The 7,476-nt window shown below is 38.7% G+C and overlaps 1 non-coding gene across 1 annotated transcript; it reads left to right on the top strand.

Annotated features, from left to right (window-relative positions):
* The first annotated feature begins 5,905 nt into the window (after positions 1-5,905).
* On the top strand, positions 5,906-6,011 carry LOC122022011. Its single transcript, XR_006122761.1, has one exon. It is a non-coding gene; the product is annotated as a small nucleolar RNA R71 (small nucleolar RNA).
* The last annotated feature ends 1,465 nt before the right edge of the window (positions 6,012-7,476 follow it).

Below are 7,476 nucleotides of genomic sequence, written 5' to 3'. Positions count from 1 at the left end.
TTTACCTTATGTTGGTTTATCCTAATTTAACTTAGATCGCTCATATCAGAAAGGAAGAGATTGTTGGAACCTCAATGTAGTTTTGATGTGATCAAACAAGTTTGGTTAGGTATTGTTGGGTTTAACCATATGTCTAAGTGTGCAAGAACTTAGGAGCACAAGAAGTCGAACAAAAGACGCAGCTAGAGAGAAGGAAGGCACGGGAGAGAGACAATGGGCTCGATGTGTCTAAGGGATGAGATACTGTGTAAGAGTACACGGGCTGACGAGAAGGAGATGCGCGGCGTTTTCGAGGGACAAAAAGCCGGAGCCGAAGGTTGCTCGAGAAGGCCAGAAGATGGGTGATCCCTACTTCGAATGGTCGAAATCACCTAAGAAAGTGGAGCCAAAGTGGAAGACCCGAACTGAGACAAGCGGAATCAGAGTGGAAAACTCGGATAAAAAAAGATAACTATGTTGACTTTCCTGGTCCAGGCGCTTGCACCAAGTCAGCCCATCCGGACTATCCCGACGCCCGGAACCCTTCTGGGCGCTCGGAATCCAAACTTTACCTAAATTGACGTACTGTTTAACCGTTGCGCCGGGAATAGAATTTTATCTCATTCTAGGCACCTGGAACCCTTCTAAACATCCCGACCAGGGTTATAAATATAACCTTGGTCCAAGAGATTCAGAACTCACTACAACAAAAACTGCAAACGACAACACCCCTACGACAACGGTTTTAAGAGAAAGCGTTGCGTATTTGCTCAAAGACAACGGTTTTGGCACTCCCCATTAAATATAAAAGACAACGGTTTTAGCAAAACTGTTGTCATTGAGCGATTTTTTTTAAAACGACAACACTTTTTACAACAGTTTTATAAACCGTTGTCTTTATCCGCGTTTTTAGCGGCTACGACAACAGTTTTGAAAAAATCGTTGTAATTGAATTTGGTGATTTCCCCCCTTCGCTGTTTTCCTTTCCCTCGCTGTTTTCTTTTCGGCGCTGTGTTTTCACGTTCCCAAACCTAAGCCATTTATCTTTCCCTCTCCTCATACAACGTTGTGCTCCTTCTCATTTCCTGGTGAGTGGCAGCGTTCTCCAATGGGCTACTGAAGATCCAGACGCACGGGAGGGAGAAACCAGAGAACGGGATCTGCCATGACGACAGCGCGCCGCTGGTGAAGGCAAAGACCATTGATGAACTGCACTCCCTGCAGAAGAAGAGGTTGGCGCCGACCACCCCCATCAAGGAAGGCGCGCAGCAGGGCAACGCTGCCTTCGCCACCATCTCAGAGGAGGAGCGCCAGAAGCTCCAGCTCCAATCCATTAGGTCAATATTTAATCTCCAAACAAATATCTCTTTCTCAATAATAAAAAAAGGGGGAAACTGTTCGCTCTCCGCAAGTGTACGGAAATGTCGCAAGTAATATAAAAGATTATCGTATCCACAGGGACTGGAATAAGCACTAGAAATGTCTCAATGCGAATTAGCTAAGCAACTATCCAATCGTTTCAAAAGCAAAGTAAAGGTAAACAAATCTAATCTTAAAGATCAACAAACAAGAGTTTAGTGATTTGGATTATGCTAAAGGGAGATTCTACGAATTTCGGTTTCTTTGTAGGATTTCTTGAATGTAAATGGTTCACCAATTCTTATCCCTCAATTGCCAAACATGTAGAAAGTTGCCGGTTCTCTCTTGCAATTGACAACCGGCTAAGGACTGAGAAATGCATCTAAATAGGATTAATTAGACATGAACCTACGTTGTCCTTACACAGAAGCGCACCTATTACTATGCCTTCCTCGGATATCAACATAGAAGCCCACAACTTATTAATCTATCAAGATACAAGAAACTAATCACAAGATCTATTCTACTCTCTTGAATATTCCCATTTCCTCTTCAAGATTATCTCTCAAACGTCCTTACACGGGCTTGCACCTGTCACGTGGATCCCTCGGATGATCGAGTGAGAGTTTATCTTTACAAAGTCCACAAGAAATCCAAACAATCAATCAAGAATGAGAATTAAGCACAAATCATTATTAATCATTCAAGATCTAATTGATACAAGCAAGACAATGTCATTGAAACAAGAAAATGGCAAATCCATAAGAGAATACATCAATCCATCATACAAATACTCCCTTAATCCTAGAATACCATATCTACTCCATGAATCAGGAAGAAAACCCGAAGAAATAGAGATTACAAGCATTTCTTAAATCCCCAATCCAAGAAATCAAGAAGAGGGGGAAAGAGAAAACTTATCTACGAAGAAGCCTCGTCTTCAGATTCAAACCTCGCTCCGGAGTCGAAATCATCGAGATCTCCTTTAGAATCGCCCAGAAATCCTCCCAAGAATGGAAGGAGACCACCAAATCTTGCTTTCTCCCAAAGGGGGAGAGATCCTCTTTCAATTCATGAAGAAGGGTTTAAATAGAGGAGGGAATCGGGCGCCACACGGCCATGTCCAGTTCCCTCTCTGCCTAAGCTGCACGGCCGTGTGTCTCCACACGGCCAGAACCCTTCTGCTCTCTGGAAATGCTACACGGCCGTGTGGTGCACACGGCCATAGCCTGCTTGGTCTCTGGAAATCTCACACGGCCATGTGGTGCACACGGCCACAGCCTCCTTGGTCTCTGGAAATCTCACATGGCCGTGTAGATCCACACGGCCATGTAAGGCTTCTGCTCTGGTAGGCTTCAAATCTTGACACGGCCGTGCGAGGTTCACACGACCATGTCATCTTCCTCTTCTGTTGGTGCCAAACTCCACACGGCCCGATGAGGTACACGGCCCGGTGCTTTCTCCCTTTGCTTCCTCCAATGCATGCCCAAAGATGTGGATTCTTCACCAAATCGACTCCTGTGTATAGAAAATGCACAAAAAGCAGATCTCCGAACCAAAAGAGTAAATATGCTAAAAGGAAAGGTGGAAGTATAAAAATGCATAGATCAAGCATGCTCAAAATATGTAAATGTGCATAAAAACATGCATAAAAGAGTATATAATCTACGCACATCACACCCCCAGACTTAAACCTTTGCTTGTCCTCAAGTAAAATGCTGCAGTCTAAATTCATATGTTCTACAACACATTCATAAAACCCAGTGCACTTTCCTAACTCTATCAAAAAGTTTCATTAACAAGCATGATCATGGAAACAAGTAAAGTGTGGTTCAAGCATAAGAATCTTGTGCGCAGTGTAAAAGTAACTCAACACCCTTCAAGTTTCAATCCATGTCCTAGTCAAGTCGTCATCAAATTTGAATTCCTAATGTTTCCTGTGAAAGACAAGTAACCAGTGATAGGTACTTACTCACCATTCACTTGGTTCATATTTCTCAACTAACCCAAGGTCTCAAAGGTGTGCTCAATCTCAAGGGAAGCTAAGCAGTCATTTCCCCAGTAACCTAACTCGGTCTCAAAGGGGTGACTTGCTAGATTCCACTCATGACAACTGTTTTTTATATCCCTTTCTCTTTTTTTTTTTTTATAAGTGTTTGCATTGTGCAAAACTTATTCACAAATGTACTTTTAGCACACATGTTGGGATATTTTGATTTTTCCAAATGAGCTTTAATGATTTGAGCCTCATCCAGTAACCAAAATGAAAGTTGAGAAATCACCATGGAAACCAAGTACTAAACAAACAAGATGAATCATGACTATTTCAATGACATCAACTATTCAAGCATCAAGCACAAGTGTAGTGAAGATAAAATCCTTAAGGTTGAACCAAAACTAAAACTCATCACCATAAGATTCTTAGCTTATTAATGCTTCCCAAGATAGAAAAAAAAACTACACAAAGTTTACTACTAGCATTATTCGAACATCATTAATCAAGACAATAATCGTGCTAACATTTCACTTGAATCCAAGAAAGCATATAAGTGAAGATTTGATGTTCTCAAGATGTATGCCACAAAAAATCAAAACAAAATACAAAACATAAGCAAAAACAAAAACAAACAAAGCAAATCAAATGCATCTACTGCATGCCCCCAGACTTAAATTTTTCATTGTCCCAATGAAAACTAAAAACAATGTGGAGGAGATTTTAAGAGAAGTTACCAAGTGATGAGCTCCAAATGGTTGACATTCATGTTTTTTTTTAAAGATACTCCTCCATCTAATACTCACATTCCTCCACAACTTTGAATTCTACAAAAATAAGATAGACAAGAAAAATTAAGTAGAGGATACATGTTCAGAAATGAAACTAGAAAGAACTAAAGACATGAATGAAAACAAGGAAAATGAACTTGGGTTGCCTCCCAAGAAGCGCTTGTTTAAGGTCATTAGCTCGACCACCTCATTAGATTCATCTAAATCTTGCTCTTGGAGGGGTAAGATATTTTAGAACCTTCTTACCAAGGGTTCTTATTATGGAGAGAGCTTTAAACATTGGCATTAAAAATTGAAGTAACGCTCTCTCCATCTTCGTCTTCTTGGAAATTTTTTCAGGTGGTCGAAGACGGTTCAGATTGAGCTTCCAATTATTGGCCCATGTGAAATCTGCACATCCAAAAGAAAAACAAATCTCCCACAAGCATGTTATATAGTATAGAGCTAGATCCATATCAAGATAAGATGAATAAGTAATAAAAACCGAATCACATCCAACAAAGTCAATTATAGGTACCTCCATAAAGTTTTCCAAAAGATCACAAGAAATACTAACCTTACTTTGTTGAGAAATACCTGGAATTTCTAGACATGTAGATGTGACTTCCTCTGAATCAAATGATGGTTCTGGCTCTAGCTTAGGTGTTGATGATATCAATGATGGTGATTCTCGAGACTCTACTATCTCTGTATAAGTCCCTACACATTGTTCCACAACATGATCAATTCTTAAAACCTCTAAGGGTTGTCTTGACAAAGGTGGTGATCCTTGAGATGCTGCTTCCACAACACAGCTCCCTACACATTCTTCCATATCATCATCATCAACACATACATCAAAAAATAAACCAACATCTATGTCCTCAATAGGAGAATCAATAACAAGAGGATCAATAACTTCACTTGCAGTTTTAAGTTGATCTACCACATCACATTCATCATCTGAAAATTCGATGTCACTATAACACCTTATAAAATTTTGAGATAGATCTGAAAACTTATTTACCACTACATTATCAATAAAATCCTCATCTGAAAAATCTTCATCTTCATATATATTCAAAAATCTACACTCAACCATATTAGTGTCACAGGATTTGCCGAAGTCTTTATTTTCATTGACCCCCACTAACCTTTGTGGAAAAGGAACCCTTAGTGAAGGTCCTGGGAAAGACTGAACTCCTTTTTCCCAAATTCCCTTTGAGCTTTTGGAGGAGGTCCAACTTGCTTATCTAATGTTGGTGTGATTAATCGTTGAGGGAAAGGTACTTCTGGCCTTTGGGAACTTCCTAGATAAATGGAATTGAGTTCTTGTGATCTTCTATTATTCTTCTCCTCAATTCTAAACATGTCATTCTTCAGAAGTTCTTCATGATTTTTGCCACTTCTCAACCCCACATCATCACACTTTTCATTGGATCTTGACTGTGTAGGAAGGGGATCTTCTTTAAACCATTTTGAAACAATACTATCAAGCTTTGCCCCCAAATGTTTGAACTCCTCACTCTGTGACTTGTGAATTTCAACATTTTTAGGTGGTTGAATTTCATTTTGTTTGACAGGCTCTCTTACATTTATGGCTTGCACTTCTTGAATATCTGAGGGAAATTCCATCCAACTTTTGTTCGACCATTCATGGAGGTTCAATGTCACTTGATCAATTAACGAATAAGCTTCATCTACACTTTTGTCCATAAAAGAACCTCCAGCTGATGAATCCAATAAAGTCTTGTCTGAGAAAGAAATTCCCCCATAGAATATGTGCAAAATCAACCATTTTTCAAAACCATGATGAGGGCACTATCTTTGAAGACTCTTGAATCTATCCCATGCTTCAAATAATGATTCTCCATATGCCTGAGAAAAATTTGTTATGCAATTCCTCATATACACCGTTCTACTTGGAGGGAAAAAATGATTCAGAAATTGCTTCTCCAATTGTTCCCAACTTGTGATGCTTTGAGGACAGAGAGAATATAGCCAAGTTCTTGCTTTATCCTTGATACTGAAAGGAAATGTCATCAATCGAACTGCATTTGTTGATACTCCTTCACATTTCACCAAATCACAAATCTCTAAAAATGTTTCAAGATGCAGATAAGGACTTTCTGATACTTCTCCTCCAAATTTGTGACCTTGTATCATGAAAATTATCTCTGGGTCTAGTTGGAAACTTTCTACTTCAATTTGAGGTTGCACAATGGGAGATAAAAATCTTGCAGAAAAGGGTGTAGAAAAATTTCTCATGGTCCTGCTTGACATGTTAGTGCTCATGGATATTCAAGAAGAAAAAGAAAATTATCAAGAATCAAAAACAAGAAATAAAATGCAATATGAAAAGCAAGAAAGCGAATGCAGAATTTAAATTGCAAGAAAGAAAGTGCATAATGAAAACAAGAAAGAAAAGATAAAACGAAAAAGAAAAATGTCTAGAATAATTCATCTGCTAAAAATTTGCAAGATATTTTTACAAAAGAAAAGAAGAAAGAAACAAGATCAAAAGAGAAAACAGAGAAAAGTTAGATTAGAGTACTAGAAATCAAGAATGCAAAGTTAGAATTAGAATTACAACAAAAAGAATTGTCAAGAATGTTATTCAAGAAAGGAAAAACTTTTGAAAACATAATTCTAACAATTAGTTATAACTATGCAATATGAAAGGAAAACAAATGTTATGTTTAGTCTAACACAATTGATAATTCCTAATGTTATAGCGCAGTCCCCGGCAACGGCGCCAAAAACTTGTTCGCTCTCCGCAAGTGTACGAAAATGTCGCAAGTAATATAAAAGATTATCGTATCCACAGGGACTGGAATAAGCACTAGAAATGTCTCAATGCGAATTAGCTAAGCAACTATCTAATCGTTTCAAAAGCAAAGTAAAGGTAAACAAATCTAATCTTAAAGATCAACAAACAAGAGTTTAGTGATTTGGATTATGCTAAAGGGAGATTCTAGGAATTTCGGTTTCTTTGTAAGATTTCTTGAATGTAAATGGTTCACCAATTCTTATCCCTCAATTGCCAAACATGTAGAAAGTTGCCGGTTCTCTCTTGCAATAGACAAACGGCTACGGACAGAGAAATGTATCTAAATAGGATTAATTAGACATGAACCTACGTTGTCCTTACACAGAAGCGCACCTATTACTATGCCTTCCTCGGATATCAACATAGAAGCTCACAACTTATTAATCTATCAAGATACAAGAAACTAATCACAAGATCCATCCTACTCGCTTGAATATTCCCATTTCCTCTTCAAGATTATCTCTCAAACGTCCTTACACGGGCTTGCACCTGTCACGTGGATCCCTCGGATGATCGAGTGAGAGTTTATCTTTACAAAGTCCACA

This window comes from Zingiber officinale, chromosome 9A, assembly GCF_018446385.1.
Source record: "Zingiber officinale cultivar Zhangliang chromosome 9A, Zo_v1.1, whole genome shotgun sequence".
Taxonomy (NCBI): domain Eukaryota; kingdom Viridiplantae; phylum Streptophyta; class Magnoliopsida; order Zingiberales; family Zingiberaceae; genus Zingiber; species Zingiber officinale.
The sequence above is the reverse complement of the archived record's forward strand: the minus strand, read 5'-3'. Positions and strand labels throughout refer to the sequence as shown.